This window comes from Euprymna scolopes, chromosome 7 (genome assembly GCF_053919585.1).
Source record: "Euprymna scolopes isolate OS-2025 chromosome 7, ASM5391958v1, whole genome shotgun sequence".
NCBI classification, from domain to species: Eukaryota; Metazoa; Mollusca; class Cephalopoda; order Sepiida; family Sepiolidae; genus Euprymna; species Euprymna scolopes.
Genome location: NC_136488.1, coordinates 156,760,739 through 156,778,969, shown reverse-complemented (window position 1 = coordinate 156,778,969; position 18,231 = coordinate 156,760,739). Strand labels below are relative to the sequence as shown.

Sequence of the window (18,231 nt, the reverse complement as noted above, 5' to 3'; positions counted from 1 at the left end):
AACATTATACTTAATTTTTCTATAATAAATAGGTGGTTTTCTTTGTACCGATAGGCAATTTTTTTATTTATGGACAATTATTTATCAATGCTTGCCGTCACGTGACCAGTGTTTCCAATTAAGCGGTTTTCCCGCTTGATCTGGAGATTTCGTTTGCAATCTGGAAATATTTCGCACACACATCCGCAATTATTTATTAAAAAATAAAGAAAAGCGCTTGAAAATACTTTAAAACATAAAATAAACTCATTCATGTAAGTAAAAAAAGTAGCATTTATTGCCTTTGGTAACAATTATTTATTGATTATTTGTTTTGTTTTTCACCTTTTTTCGGCTAACCATTATTAAATCTCGCTATAAAATCGATTTTTCCAAGTACATTTTAGGGGGGGGGGGCATTCCAACCTCCGTGGTTTTGTTTAAAATACGATCTAAGCAACCCCCTTAATTTAGAAGTATTTAGTCAAAAATTCTAAAAAGCAAGAAGCAACAGCAAAAAAAAAACTTATACTAAACACAGTAGAATTTAATTATCTGCCAACCTAAATACTTTTAACATGCTAAAACAAAGTTTTTATTTTTTTTATTTTTCTAATTTCCAAATATGTTGTTCAAAGTGGATTTTACACGCTGAATAAAAATTAATAATAAACAAATGTCCGCTTATCGCTTAAGGAGTAAGGGGGCTTAATTTCTCAAAAGTTGTAAACAAATGACTAGGTGTATCAGAATTTTTGTAGTAACACAAAACTGCGAATAAAATATAAAAAACTCGTAATTTCTCTCTTAAAAGTGGGTTGTTTATTTTCTTTATGGATTATACTTCCAAAATAAACTATTAAAGTTGTATAAAAAGTAATAGAAATATTATTTTTTTATTTAAAAAAAACAGTAATGAAATTAATTGAGTCTTACGAGTTCAGTATTTTTCAATTTGTAAATTTTAAAAATCTATCAAAATTTTACCATTGATTCTATTTTTACGATATTTTCAGGGTTAATGTGAAATTTTATGCTCTTTCCAATAAACCGAATATAATATTTTAGACAAACGTTCTTTTAATTCAAGCCCCCCGTTTTCAAATGTATATTAAAAAGTAAATAATTAATTTACACACCAAAGTTTTATATATCACAAATTGAAGATAAAAGATCAATAAATAATATATGCAAATTTAAAACAAAAAAGTAATGTTTTTTTAGAAATTTACGTGTAAAGTCCGAAGTTTAAAATCTTTTTTAAAAAAACACGTTGTTCGTTTTTTTTGTTTTGTTTTGATTTAAATGAAACCTTGGCCCTTGCTCCTTTAATTGAAAAAAAGAAAATTAGGGTTTGAATTACATTTTTCGAGGAGTTATAAGCTTGGAAAGATGGGGTGTAATTATGGAATATTTTTCACAAAATTTTTGACACACCCAGCAAATTACTTATCTACCACTAACCCTAAGTTCGAGTTGCACTCCCAAATTTAGAGTTAGTGATAGTCATAGATTTTTTATACAATTTTCCAAGTGTGAAGTCCCCATTAGTTAAACGACATGCAACCAGATAATTGTTGGAAAGACAACTTTTAATAAAAGAAATGAAATAAAAATAACTTAACACAGTTTCAGCACGTATAAAAGATACTTGAATTTTACTGCATTTGGTATCAGGTATTTTTGTTATTGTTTACAATTTCTCGAATATTAATTGTTTTACACAAATGATTGTGTTGTTCCTACTTACTTGCCCCCCCCAAGAGCCGCCATTCATGACTTTCCTTATTTTTACTAATTTTTAGACGTTTATTTTATTTAATTGTCAGCATGAACCAACTTTTTAAGATGCAGCATATGCTAACACTTCAGCGAAGTTTACTGTATTTTTTAGCAAACATTAATAACAGAAAGTTTTCCACTTTATTTATTTTTTTGCATAATTAATGATGGAAGTATGTTTTCTGTTTTTCTTAACATCTATTGAAAAAAAAATAATTTGTACAGTCTCTCGAAAAAAGAAATCAAACTTTTCTCTACTTTCACCTAACTATTTACAATGTTCATATAAAGCATTCATCTGTTCTTTTTATAATAAAAAATTCGTTTTCAAAAAGAAACGTTTACTGCTAAATTTCTTTAAAAAAAATGCAAGTTTTCCTGAACCCTCCCCCCAAACTTTCACTTAACAATTTATGGTAAAAAATTAATTTTTTCTTGGGGGGGGGGGGAACAACAACTTTTATAGATAAAAAATTGCAAAAAGTAATAAAAGTAAATAAACGAACAAAATGCAATTTTTCTTGAGGAATGTGTTCCATTTTAACAAACAGAGCCACAGCAACGCGTGGCCGGGTACAGCTAGTATATATATATATATATATACACAGAGAGAGAGAGAGAGAGAGAGAGAGAGAGAGAGAGAGAGAGGGGGGGGTTAAAAGAAAAACCCAAACATATATTGGTGTTATGGGTTTTTATCATTTTTTTCTTTTTATTTCTCCTGCTAAAATTATATATCCAAAACACTTCACCCTATACGGATCCAACACACGCATAGACACAAAACCCCACAAACGGACCCTCACACATATATATGTTAGGCATTTTGATATATTTATATATATAAAGTAAGACCAATATCTATCTATCTATCTATCTATAATGTAAAGTTGAATGTGTGTGTGTGTGTGTGTGTGTGTGTGTGTGCGTGTGTGTGTCTGGTCACGAATAGGCTCCTATATGGTTGACTATTTAAAAAAAAACTGATTACATATAATGATAGAAGATGCGTCGAGACACAGGAATGGGTATGTTTGATCTGGCAGAACGGTGGTTCATTAAAATTGTGGGGACTGCGTTCGCGCCTGGCCTCCATAGAATGGAAATAGGCACAAACTTTAATAAAAACTTTTCATATCTATCTGCGTAAGTATACTTTGATAATTATGTTTCAGTTTGAAGAAATATGGCATAATAAAATTATTGGGTGTTCGTTCGCGCTTGACCTTCATAGAATGTAAATATATCACAAAGTTTAACAAGGTTTTTTAATATAGATCTACAGAATATTGAGATAAGTGTTTCAGTGTGAACAGGTATGGTATAATAAATTATAGGGCTTATCTATTTTATTTTTACTTTCATCATATTTTGCTTTGGTTTTGATATCCCAAATTCGAAGCTGTCGCGCTATCTCTTTATAAGCCTTCCTTTTCATAACCTATCATGCTTTAATAAATGAGGGTCCATTTTCTGTAGGCCGTTTTTGAACCCAGTCAACGACGGGTACCTTTGCTAATATATATATATATATATATATATATATATATATATATATATATATATATATATACAGTGCCCCGCAAATATTTTCAATACACATTTGAAACTGTAATTTTTGTATTTCTAGCTTCCAAATGGTAATGAAGCTTTTTATAAACATAGAAAATGTATTGAAACTGTTGTGGTTGCAAGGTTGAACAATAATTAGTAAGGAAATACAATGAAGACGCAAACAACAAGATAACGCAATAATAAGTGTATTAAAGAAAAGGTATATTTACAATATGTACAAATGACGGTGTCGAGTCAGAGAGTCTTGGTGGGAGGACATGTACGCTCTTCGGCGTCACTTCCGGTGGCATTTGAGTAAGACACACCAAGGCCAACCTAGGCTTGCCATTTATAGTGTTATGTTATTCGCATATGCAAATAAGTGGTTGCCACCACAACACCCCCCTCCCAAGATTTGAAGTCACACAGATTTCAATATCTTTTTCTTTTTGGTTTTACCATTAATGGTTCATTCACTTTTCTTTTCGTATACGGTGGGGGCTGCCCACTCGCTGTGTTCTATTTTTGATAGAATTCCCGTCTGTTCCAATCTATTTAATTCTTTATCAATCTTTTCCAACCCAGCGAACGGAACATTTCGCTTTTTTCTAAAAATTGGGCTAGCTTTTCTTTAAGTTCAAACGAGGCCTTGAATTTATTGCAGCGACCTAAGTTAGTCGTGAATGCCTCAGGAAATAATTCTTTTAAATCGTCTTTTATATTTACTGTTGTTGGAGAAGAACATTCTAATTTTTTACAGAATGTATTGATTGGCTTATCCCATAGTCCGAATTTCTCAATTAAATCTATTCCAAAAAGATTTTCACTATTTTTTAGTACGAATATTTTTAATTTCTTCGAAATCCCTTTCAATTTTAACGGGAGGACAACTTCTCCTTCAAATTTTATACCACCATCAGTTACCGTCCGGGCTGCTTTACTAGTTTTCATCATGGCCGGTTTTCCCAACTTTTTCCACGTATTCAGGTTTATTATAGAAACATCGGAGCCGGAGTCGAGTTGTAACTTTATTGATGTTTTAAATATTTCCACTTTTACGTATTTTCGCCGATCTTTGTCTAATTTTGTATTTGATTTTGTTTGCTGTACTCTCTTTCTGGTGTAATCTTTATATCTGCAGCAATCGCTTTTGTGTCCCACCTTCTTAGAAATGTAGCATTTTTTCTTCTTATAAGGACAATCTGATTCCCAATGCTTTTCTGCACATCTCTTACAGTTATATCTAGGAAGAGGCTTGTTATATTGTGTACTATATTTATGGTTATTATCTTTGGAATATCCCGTTCCATTGCTTTTCTTTGTAAAGTTCTTGGTTGGTGCGTATGGTTTTCTAACTTTTCTTACATATGCCACTCCGGATTCTTCTATATTTTTTAATCCTTTTTTTAGTGTAATGGCCCTTTCACAGTCCTCTGCTAGTTTCTGAAGGGTTAAATCTTGCTCAGATTCCAGCTTAGACAACACTCGTCTGCGTATTTCTGCATTTTTCGTGGAAACTAACCCTTGAGCGAAGATTAGACATTTAAAATCTTCTAACGTTAGTTCTGCAAGCTTAAAATTATCGCAGTTTTTATTGACAACTGATGCGTATGTCAAATAATCTTGGTTGCCCATCTTTCTTAGATTTATGCACAGCCATCTTTTATGAAAAAGAGATATATTTGGATTAAATAATTCTTTTAGTAATTTTACAGCTTCCATGAACTCTAATTCCGCAGTTTTTTTTAGGTAATATGTAATCTACGAATTTGCTGTGTTCTGATGTACCCAATTTTCTGAGTAAGAGGCTCACTTTCTGACTATTTGGCCAATTTTTACAGTCCAGTTGAAAAACATCCTCGTATCTTGTGTAGTATGCTTCAAAATTCTTCTCTTCCTCAGGCACATAATGAAATGTGTCCATGCTATTAAAAATAGTTGTATGGGAGAAATTAACACTGTCGACATTTTCTCGATTACTCTTTAGTAGTTCCAGTGTTTTAACAAAACGTTCATCTTGTCTTTCTTCATATTCCAATTGTAGTTTCTTATGCCTTTCTTCCTGTTCCAATTGTAGTTTCTTATGCCTTTCTTCCTGTTCCAATTGCAGTTTTTCTGCTTTAATTGTGCCATTTTCTGCTCTTCTTGTTCCTTCTGCCATTTCAATAATCTGTCCTCTCTCTTTTCCTCGCGGTCAGCCTGTGCCTGTATTTGTGTTTGCACAAGCTCGTTTTGTGTAGCTTGTCTGCGTTCATCCCGCTCAGCCTGTGCTTGTAAAAATTGCATGAACATTTTTGATAAGTCTTCCATGTTTTTTTTTTTTTTTTTTTAGTGTGTAGTTAAAAAAAATATTGTACCATGTACCATATACACCGGTTTGGGTTACAACAAAAAAGCAAATTGCTGTCAGCTCCTGTTTTCAATAATAATATCGCTGTTTGCAATAATATATTCTTTTTGCGAGTCACGCTGCAAAAAGAAAAAAAAATAAAACAGGTTTATCTGGAATCACGAAATGGAATTGACTTTCCGTTTTTAGGCACTTACTAATAAGTAACTCTTTCCACAAAATAAAAGTTTTTTTTATCGAGTCACATTTGAATAAATGTATGCAGTACATTTAGTTCTTTGAGTTTTTTTCCTCTAGTATTTTAGTAATTAAAATACCTCTTAAATTGAGATTACCTTTTTTCCGTGAAGTTTTACTGTATTATCCGTTATTCAGTGACAACTTCAAGAAAAAAATCCTTTCGTTGAATTTTAGTTTTTAGCTGTGGTATTTCCTTTTAGTACCGACGGCATCCAAAACATTAATTAAAAAGTCCTTTAGTTGTTGTTTTGTTTACGGAGAACAGTAATTAGAATCCACTGGTGAACTTTTTTCGTAGGTTACTTCCTTGCTTTTCGTAATACGGGGCTGACCTGTCGTTTTTGCGACAGAACAAAGTTCGCTTTTCGTTTGCGAGTTGGTCCTTTAGTAAGATTTGTCGTGTAGCGACAAACAAAAATTCACTTTTACATTCGTTTGCAAGTCGGATTCCCAGAAAACGGCGTAAATTGTCGCTTTTGCCACGTTAGAGTTTTTTTTCACTTGAGTTGAAACTTCTCTTTAGCGTAAAACCCGTTTACTCGTCAACACTTTGCATTCCTTAAAAAAATGGTCAACCTTTGCGTTGTACTTTTTTTTTCTTAAATAGTTCTTCGTCAAACTGTTATATTTGACGCTTCATACCTCGTCGCCAACTGTTGTGGTTGCAAGGTTGAACAATAATTAGTAAGGAAATACAATGAAGACGCAAACAACAAGATAACGCAATAATAAGTGTATTAAAGAAAAGGTATATTTACAATATGTACAAATGACGGTGTCGAGTCAGAGAGTCTTGGTGGGAGGACATGTACGCTCTTCGGCGTCACTTCCGGTGGCATTTGAGTAAGACACACCAAGGCCAACCTAGGCTTGCCGTTTAAAGTGTTATGTTATTCGCATATGCAAATAAGTGGTTGCCACCACAACAGAAACTAAGGTAGAAACAGTGGAAAAAATAAAAAATAATAATTTAGCACAACGCGAAAAGAAAACTCAATAATTAGCAACGCAGTATATCTAGTATTTTGTAGCATAACCATTATTGTTGATTACAGCATGTAGACGTTTTGAGTAATCTCCTACGAACTTCTTACATATGTCTTGTGTTATTTTATTCCATTCTCCCACACAAATTCTCTCCAATCCTCGCAGATTTGAAGGTTCTCTTTTATGGACTCGTAATTTCAATTCTCCACATAAATTACTTATATATCGGGAGATTGACTAGGCCACTTTAAAACATTCACATTATTTGAATTATACCAATTTTGTGTGAGTTTCGCAGTGTGTTTTGGGTCGTTATCATGTTGAAAGATCCAGTCTGATTTCAATTTTAGCAACTCCACACTTTCTTTAAGGGTTTTCTCCAAGATACTCTTATAAAGTGCTCGATTCATTTTTCCTTTTATTATTTCCACTTTTCCTACACAATCTGCACAAAAACCACCCCAGATCATAATGGATCCTCCTCCAAATTTTACTGTTGGATTGCCAAACAATTTTGATCTCATCTGATCAAAGCACGTTATGCCAAATCTTTAAATGCTTGCTTGCATACTCACTTGCAAAATCAAGCCTAGAACGAACATGCTTTGGCTTAAGAAGGGGAGTTTTCCTTGCTGATCTAGAGAAGATGTCTTTAAGGTGAAGAGGTTCTACTGATTGTGTCCTTGCTAACTTTAATTTCACTGTTTTCTAAGTCATTATGCAGCTCTCCAAGAGTAATTATAGGCTTATTCATAACCATCTTTGTTAATAACCTTTCAGCACGTCTGGTTATTTTTCGATGACGAACTTATCTGGCCAAATGAAGGGTTGATTTGTGAGACTTCCAGTGCCGAATTATTGTTCCAACAGAATTCAATGGAACCATCAACTGTTTGAATATTGTTCTATATCCCAATCCACTTTGATGAAGATTTACAATTCGTTTTCAGAGCTCTTGGCCAATCTGTTTATTCTTTCCCATGATGTGGTTGTTTACAATACGGTTATTAGATAAAGAATGACGTAATACTTTTGAATTGCTTACTTCAATGTCTATTTGTTGTAGGGCTCAGTTGGGTCCACAAGAACGACACCAGAAAATACGTAGCAGGTGGTTTACAAGTGTATTAAGGAAAGGTACAAGGATATAGAGAAAGATAAAGAGAATAGTAGTAGTTGCAGGTATCATTAAGATCTCGCTCCTCGACGTACAATATCCGTTGAGATCTCGCTCCACCTTACCAGCCTTAGGAGCTGATTATATATTATAGGGTGAGATCCGGTCTCACAACACTATTGTATATGCCCCAACATTCTAGAAGATTCTACGCATCTTACCGTGATAAACCGTCAGAAAATCATTGAGAAATCTAATGAATTTGATATTTTTGTAAACTTTTGCAGCGCTAATTATTGAGTTTTCTCTTCGCGTTGTGTTAAATTTGTTATTTTTAAAAAAAAATTTTCCCACGCTTCCTATCTTAGTTTTAATACATTTTCTATGTTTATAAAAAGTTTCATTACCATTTGGGAACTAGAAATACAAAAACTCACAGTTTCAAATGTGTACTGTAAACGCTGGGTAGCAAAAGTATTTTGTACATTAGTATTTTTCGTATTTCTAAAAAAACTATCACATTAATTAGAATGAAATTTACACCCAAACTTTGAACAGATATTATCTCTCTAAAAATAAAATGGAAATGAAAATATACTTAATTGACAAATATTTATTAACAAATAATCAAATTACCCATATGCAAAAGTATTTAACACATTTATTAATCTTTAATTACATATTCTCTGTTCTACCTTACAACCTCCTAACGTTTTCCATAATTGCCTACTAGGTTCATACAAGCACTTGCTGGTCGTTTCAACCGTTCTTCTTCGCAAATTTTCTTTATTTCCTTGATATTCTTGGGGTCTCTTGCATGCCCCCTTAATTTCAAAGCTCCCCACAGATTTTCAATGGGATTTGGGTCGGGTGACTGGATAGGCCACTGTAGAACATAATTGAACACCAGAACCCCATTATCCTTAAACCATTTCATAGTTATTTTAGCCTTGTGCTTGGGATCAGTTTCTTGCTGAAATATAAAGTCACGGCCCAATTCGAAATCTGTGACACTCTTGAATAGATGTGTTGAAAAAATCCTCGTGGATTTTTGCTGCATTCGTTTTCCTTTCTATGATTTCCATTCCTCCAACACCATTTGCAGAGAAGCAACCCAAATATCACATTTCCACCTCCAAATTTTACACTGAGAATCGTATTAGATATATTATTAGATAGTATTAGATATATTATTAGATAGTATTAGATATATTATTAGATGGTATTAGGTATATTATTAGATAGTATTAGATATATCATTAGATAGTATTATATATATCATTAGATAGTATTAGATATATTATTAGATAGTATTAGGTATATTATTAGATAGTATTAGATATATTATTAGATAGTATAAGATATATTATTAGATAGTATTAGATATATTATTAGATAGTATAAGATATATCATTAGATAGTATTATATATATCATTAGATAGTATTAGATATATTATTAGATACTATTAGATATATTATTAGATTGTATTAGATATATTATTAGATAGTATTAGATATAGTATTAGATATATTATTAGATACTATTAGATATATTATTAGATAGTATTAGATATATTATTAGATAGTATTAGATATATTATTAGATAGTATTAGATATATTATTAGATTGTATTAGATATATTATTAGATAGTATTAGATATATTATTAGATACTATTAGATATATTTTTAGATTGTATTAGATATATTATTAGATAGTATTAGATATATTATTAGATAGTATTAGATATATTATTAGATTGTATTAGATATATTATTAGATAGTATTAGATATATTATTAGATAGTATTAGATATATTATTAGATTGTATTAGATATATTATTAGATCGTATTAGATATATTATTAGATCGTATTAGATATATTATTAGATAGTATTAGATATATCATTAGATAGTATTATATATATCATTAGATAGTATTAGATATATTATTAGATAGTATTAGATATATTATTAGATAGTATTAGATATATTATTAGATTGTATTAGATATATTATTAGATCGTATTAGATATATTATTAGATAGTATTAGATATATTATTAGATAGTATTAGGTATATTATTAGATAGTATTAGATATATTATTAGATAGTATTAGATATATTATTAGATAGTATTAGGTATATTATTAGATAGTATTAGATATATTATTAGATAGTATTAGATATATCATTAGATAGTATTAGATATATTATTAGATTGTATTAGATATATTATTAGATAGTATTAGATATATTATTAGATTGCATTAGATATATTATTAGATTGTATTAGATATATTATTAGATAGTATTAGATATATTATTAGATTGTATTAGATATATTATTAGATCGCATTAGATATATTATTAGATAGTATTAGATATATTATTAGATAGTATTAGGTATATTATTAGATAGTATTAGATATATTATTAGATAGTATTAGATATATTATTAGATAGTATTAGGTATATTATTAGATAGTATTAGATATATCATTAGATAGTATTATATATATATCATTAGATAGTATTAGATATATTATTAGATAGTATTAGATATATTATTAGATAGTATTAGATATATCATTACATAGTATTTGATATATTATTAGATAGTATTATATATATCATTAGATAGTATTATATATATCATTAGATAGTATTAGATATATTATTAGATAGTATTAGATATATTATTAGATAGTATTAGATATAGTATTAGATAGTATTAGATATATTATTAGATAGTATAAGATATATTATTAGATAGTATTAGATATATTATTAGATAGTATTATATATATCATTAGATAGTATTAGATATATTATTAGATAGTATTAGATATATATCTGATTAAATAACTTTGTTCCATTAAATATCTGATTAAATATCTTTGTTCCATTAAATATCTGATTAAATAACTTTGTTCCATTAAATATCTCATTAAATAACTTTGTTCCATTAAATATCTGATTAAATAACTTTGTTCCATTAAATATCTGATGTAATAACTTTGTTCCATTAAATATCTGATGTAATAACTTTGTTCCATTAAATATCTGATTAAATAACTTTGTTCCATTAAATATCTGATTAAATATCTTTGTTCCATTAAATATCTGATTATATAACTTTGATACATTAAATATCTGAATAAATAACTCTGTTCCATTAAATATCTGATTAAATAACTTTGTTCCATTAAATATCTGATTAAATATCTTTGTTCCATTAAATATCTGATTAAATAACTTTGTTCCATTAAATATCTCATTAAATAACTTTGTTCCATTAAATATCTGATTAAATATCTTTGTTCCATTAAATATCTGATTAAATAACTTTGTTCCATTAAATATCTGATTAAATATCTTTGTTCCATTAAATATCTGATTAAATAACTTTGTTCCATTAAATATCTCATTAAATAACTTTGTTCCATTAAATATCTGATTAAATATCTTTGTTCCATTAAATATCTGATTAAATAACTTTGTTCCATTAAATATCTGATTAAATAACTTTGTTCCATAAAATATCTGATTAAATAACTTTGTTCCATTAAATATCTGATTAAATAACTTTGTTCCATTAAATATCTGATTAAATAACTTTGTTCCATTAAATATCTGATTAAATATCTTTGTTCCATTAAATATCTGATTATATACCTTTGTTCCATTAAATATCTGATTAAATAACTTTGTTCCATTAAATATCTGATTAAATAACTTTGTTCCAGAAGTCATCCAATTCACATTGGTTTTTTTCAAAACAAATTTCAAACGATCTTTCACATGATCTAAGATTCAACAATCGAGTCTTTCTCGGTAATCTAGAATACAAGCCTATACGATTCAATGATCTCTTGATTGTATCCTTGCTTACTTCAATACCTACTTACTGCAAATCCTTCTGAATTTCAGAACAAATCAGAAATGGTTCTTTCTTCACGTTAAGAGCAATGTAGTATTATTAAATTTACGTGGTCGACTACTTCTTAGATGAATTTATAGTATTACCACCCGTTATTTTCCACTTTCTCACGACAGCCCAAATGTACTTACCACCAAATTTAGTTCTAAATCTATTTTCCTGTACCCCCTTTTCATCTTCATGCCTTGCTATTATTTCCTGGTGTATATAAGTCAATTCCTTTGTTTTAACCATTTTAAAACAGCAATGAAAGAAGCAACCTGCGCAGTGTCTGAGAGCTGTTATCAACTGACCTGTAAGGAGCCGGAACTCTAGGGTACTTTCTCATCAATTGAAATACTGTAGCAAGATGAAATGACTGCTTAAGAATGCAATTTGACAATGTGTTAAATACTTTTGCATATTTGTAATTTGATTTTTTTGTTAATAAATATTTGTGAACTAAGTATATTTTCATTTCCATTTTATTTTTAGATTGATAATATCTGTCCAAAGATTGAGTGTAAATTTCATTCAAATTAACTTGATGTTTTTGGCCAAATACGAAAAAAATCAATGTACCAAATATTCTTGCTACCCACTATATATATATATATGAAATAAAATGGAGGTGGAAGGACCTGGATACTCAACGTTTCGCCCGATTTATGCGGGCTTCTTCAAGAGGGATGGTCATTGATATATATATATATATATATATATATATATATATATATATATATATATATGTATATATATATATTTATATATATGTATATATGTATATATGTATGTATATATGTGTATATATATGTATGTATATATATGTATATATATGTATATATATGTATGTATATATATGTATGTATATATATGTATGTATATGTATGTATATATATATGTATATATATGTATGTATATATATGTATGTATATAAATGTATATATATGTATGAATATATATGTATATATATATGTATATATATATGTATATATATGTATATATATGTATGTATATATATATATATGTATATATATGTATGTATATATATGTATATATATGTATGTATATATATGTATATATATGTATGTATATATATGTATGTATATATATGCATATGTATGTATATATATATGTATATATATGTATGTATATATATGTATATGTATGTATATATATGTATATGTATGTATATATATGTATATATATGTATATGTATCTATATATACATGTATATGTATGCATATATATATGTATATATATGTATGTATGTATATATATATGTATATATATGTATGTATATATATGTATATATATATGTATGTATGTATGTATATATATATGTATATATATGTATGTATGCATTTTTCCATAGCTACCAACGTAATAGATGCACTGAAACTAAAGCTGCTTTCAGAACAGCTAGCAACCACTGTAAAAGAGTAATAAAAAATGCCAGAGAACTATATGCGCAATCCGTTAAGTCCAAAGTAGCTGAGCAGCTGCTTGGTTCCAAGTTCTGGCAAATAGCAAATAGGATCTTGAACAGAAACGTGCGCTCTATCGCAACCATTATCAATGGACCAGAGGTCATCTCGGCAGCATCCGACAAGGCCAAACTATTTGCCAAAAACTTTGCGGCAAATTCTACCCGGTGTGACGAAGGCCATCAACTCCCCATATTCCCTCCTATAACAGACAACACGCTATGCAACATACAAATATCTGTGCGTGAGGTCGCCAAGCTAATCAAGAACCTTGACTCCAGTAAAGCAACTGGTCCCGACGGTATTCCAATTATAGTGTTAAAAAAATTACAACCAGAACTTGCCCCCATATTTTCCAAACTGTTTAAGCGTTGCCTTAAGGAGAAGTGCTTTCCAACACCCTGGAAAACCTCATCAGTATGCCCTGTATTTAAGAATTCAGGTGATAAGTCATCCCCCTCTCAGTACAGACCAATAAGTCTCCTGTGTGTCATGAGTAAGTTGCTGGAATCCACAATAAATAGAGAAGTAGTCAACCACCTCAGCAGAAATAACCTTCTTAGCGACACACAATATGGTTTCCGCTCTGCTAGATCTACAGCAGATGTGCTAACGGTTATATCTCATAGGATTAGCGAATCTCTCGACAAAGGCTTAATTTCTAGGGCAATTGCTCTTGACATATCAAAGGCCTTCGATAAGGTTTGGCATAAAGGCCTACTACACAAGATTTCCAGCTACTGGAAATGTTTTCTCTATCATTAAGTCATTTCTCTCAGATAGACTCATAAGAGTAGTTGTTGATGGGCAGAAATCAGAGGCCCACAGTATTAATGCTGGAGTCCCTCAGGGGTCCATACTGGGCCCAACTCTCTTCCTGATCTACATCAATGATCTTCCAAAACATCTTTCGTTGACATCTATGCTGATGACACGACCATCTATGGCAACACATCAAAGGCCGTAAATGATGATGTTCTCTCTGATTCTCTCTCCTCTGATCTTGAGCGCGTGGTACAGTGGGGAAAGAGGTAGCTGGTTACCTTTAATGCATCTAAGACCAAGCTCCTATCTCTACATCATAAACACTCTGATCCCCATCTGGCATCAATTGAAATGGATGGCTCTCATCTAAGGGAGGCCCCAGGATTTGATAAGCTCCTGGGTTTGACCTTTACACCTGATCTTAAATGGAACACATACATCAAGTCTGTGGCCAAGGTCGCTGGGAAAATGGTGGGATCATTCTACCGCTCCAGATGATATCTCACTAATGATGCAATTCTCTATCTATATAAGAGCCAAGTATGTCCAAAGATGGAGTACTGCTGCCACATCTGGGCGGGGGCTGCAAAAAACAGCCTATCCTGCCTTGACAGAGTAAAAAATAGACTCCGTGGCTTGGTGGGGGATGCCCTTTTCTCTACCCTGCAACCTCTTTCCCACAGAAGAAACGTAGTGAGCCTGTCATTGTTCTATCGTTATTTTCATGGCAGGTGCTCGTCTGAGCTCCATTCTCTGCCCCTCCCTCGCCAATCTTTCTCAAAAAACACCCGACTAGCTGAAACCACCGTCAATAATTTTCCCCACTCCTTATCTGTGCCTAAATCAAAACGTAGATTCCATGAACAAAGCTTCTTTCTTAGAACTGCATGCCTGTGAAACTCTGTTCCGCTTGCCTGTTTCCCTCCCGACTTCAACCTGGATGTCTTCAAGTCCAATGCAAACAAATTCCTGATGAAACGCCCCACCCCTAAGTAATGACACCTTACCAATTCTCCAATACTATTGCTACACTATCCCTTTGATTACTGTACACACAATAACCCTTATCCCTGAGTGGCCATTGGGCCTTGATAAGTGGTGAACTCCATGTAAAAAAATATATATATATATGTATATATATATGTATGTATGTATGTATATATATATGTATATATATATGTATGTATATATATGTATATATATGTATGTATATATATGTATATATATGCATGTATGTATATATATGTATATATATGTATATATATATGTATGTATATATATGTATATATATATGCATGTATATATATATGTATATATATGTATGCATATATATATATATATGTATGTACATATATGTATATATATGTATGTATGTAATAATATATGTATATATATGTATATATATGCATGTATATATATGTATATATATGTATATATATATGTATGTATATATATATGTATGTATATGTATATATATATGTACGTATGCATATATATATGTATATATATGTATATATATATGTGTATGTATATATATATGTATATATGTATATATATATGCATGTATATATATGTATATATATATGTATGTATATATGGGCATATATGTATATATATATGTATATATATGTGTGTATATACATATATATGTATATATATGTATATATGTATATATATATGTATATGTTGCTTAGTACAAAATGATATCTTATCAACTGTACTTGTGAGGTTAGGCTGTGTAAGGGTGTTAACTGAGATCACAACCGGGGTGTTCTTTAATAGGTTTTGCAGCGGAATGCTTCCGATAATATACAAAAATAGATAATTGGAAACATCTGATTCAAAAAGGAACAGTTCGATTTTGACCAAAGTTCACACCCTTATACAATCTAACATCACAAATTCATTTGAGAGGCTTTATAATCGCCCATTCAGAAGGGCACGGCGTATAAAAACCACAGTAGGTTCTTTGATAAGGCAGGGGTGCGTTCGAAATGAATATTTCTCTTTAAAGCATAATTCAAGCATGATACTTGATTTTCAACTTCAATTCAAGCCATTATATATAAATTCAAGCCATTATATATAAATATAAGCCATTATATATAAATTTAAGCTAATATATATATAAATTTAAGCCATTATATATAAATTCAAGCCATTATATATAAATATAGGCCATTATATATAAATTCAAGCCATTATATATAAATTCAAGCCAATATATATATAAATTTAAGCCATTGTATATAAATTAAAGCCATTATATATAAATTCAAGCTATTTTATATAAATTTAAGCTGTTATATATAAATTCAAGCTATTATATATAAATTCAAGCTATTTTAGATAAATTCAAGCCATTATATATAAATTTAAACTATTATACACAAAAGTAATTTTATAGAATTAACAATAGATTCTTTACAGTGCAATGTAGACTACAAAGTATTGTAGACTAAGTCATTACGGAAAAATAAAAAGAAAGTGCGGCACTAACTCTAAAGCGTGTTTAACCGACTTCCTCCGAAAGAGGAAGTTCCATGGGATTATAAAATTCACAAGGCGTCCCCAGTCGCATGTATATCGCCTTTAGGTCAGATGACGACGGTGGGTTTTTGTTACTCTTGCAAGGAGGTGTCGACGTCCTCCTACATACAGCGCCTGTTATTCCCAAATTGGTCACCCATCTGGTACTGCCAGGCGCAACGTTACTTAACTTCAGTCAACGTGATCATGCTGTATATTATAAATCAACGTGGGGAAGCATATGAAGTTTCCTCCCGGTGCCCCCCCGGTGAGTCTTGACTAGAGCACGCCATGAATCAATTTAATTTAAAAAATGGTCGATTTAGCCGATTTCGATGGCAATCAACATATTTGGAGTGTGGAACATTCGTTGATCGCCATTCAATCCTGGGTAACGTTTGGCCTCCCTGCTAGTTTGATATAAAAGTACATTTAAAAGTCAGTGTGGTATCAAAAAAAGAATAGATTGTATCCAACACTGGGCGAAATGAACCAAATCATCTAACAGTCCCTAAGGTATAATTGAACGGCAGACTTTGTGTAGATTTGAAAACTGTAAGTATACGAGTGAGAACATTAAACACTTCTTTCTTTTAATTGTATATCTTTATATAGGATGACCTATGACCCGAGAATTGTTTCAGCTTTTGTAATGTGACACCTACATAAAGGACAGCTGTATTTATAAGCACCAGATTCAATATTGTTTTGAAAAATTTGAGTTCGAGCTTAAATGAAATTTATCATGTACGTCAAGATTCACGTCTTTTAATAAACAGAAGCTCGCAAGCATCGGACAATTAACACGAACAAATCTCCAAACCAGAAGTAAGTAAAACATTCGTTTTCTTATATATATATATATATATATATATATATATATATATATATATATATATATATATATATATATATATATATATATATATACTTCGTTTACTCACATAAAATTAATATACGAAAGTATAAATTTATGCGTAAACTTTAAGTATTTACTTCAACAGAGCTCAATACATAGGTAGAGCTAGTTAGTAATTTATAAAATATATATGGCGATTAAGCTACACTGAATATTCCGCGTTTCATGCACTCTAGGATTCTTCAGGCTTACTATATATATATATATATATATATATATATATATATATATATATATATATGTGTGTGTGTGTGTGTGTATAAATATATCTATTATCTATCTATCTTTTTCTATACTCCTATAAATTTGGGGTTTTCTGTATTAATATTTTTTTTTACACAGTGATCACCACTTATCAAGGCCCGGAAGCCACTCAGGGATAAGGGTTATTGCAAGTACATTACGTTAGTGTAGAGATTTGATGAAGTGTTTACTTAAGGGGACGGTTCATTAGGAATTTGTTAACGTTGGACTTGAAGACATCCAAGTTGTAGTCCGGTGGGAAGCAGGCAGACAGAACAGAGTTCCACAGGCGTGCAGTTCTAAGAAAGAAGCTTTGTTCATGGAATCTACGGTTTGATTTAGGCACAGATAAAGAG

General features: G+C 30.5%; 1 protein-coding gene and 1 long non-coding RNA gene across 2 annotated transcripts in view; one reads left to right on the top strand and one right to left on the bottom strand.

Annotated features, from left to right (window-relative positions):
• Nucleotides 1-18,231, bottom strand: part of LOC145280093 (uncharacterized) — a 45,269-nt gene that overhangs the window by 15,206 nt on the left and 11,832 nt on the right. The gene's annotated exons all lie outside the window — the stretch shown is intronic.
• Nucleotides 17,335-18,231, top strand: part of LOC145280092 (cathepsin L-like peptidase) — a 42,653-nt gene continuing 41,756 nt past the window's right edge. Inside the window, exon 1 of the mRNA XM_080131817.1 lies at nt 17,335-17,541. The gene's annotated coding sequence lies outside the window, so the exon portion shown is untranslated. The remainder of the gene's footprint in view (nt 17,542-18,231) is intronic.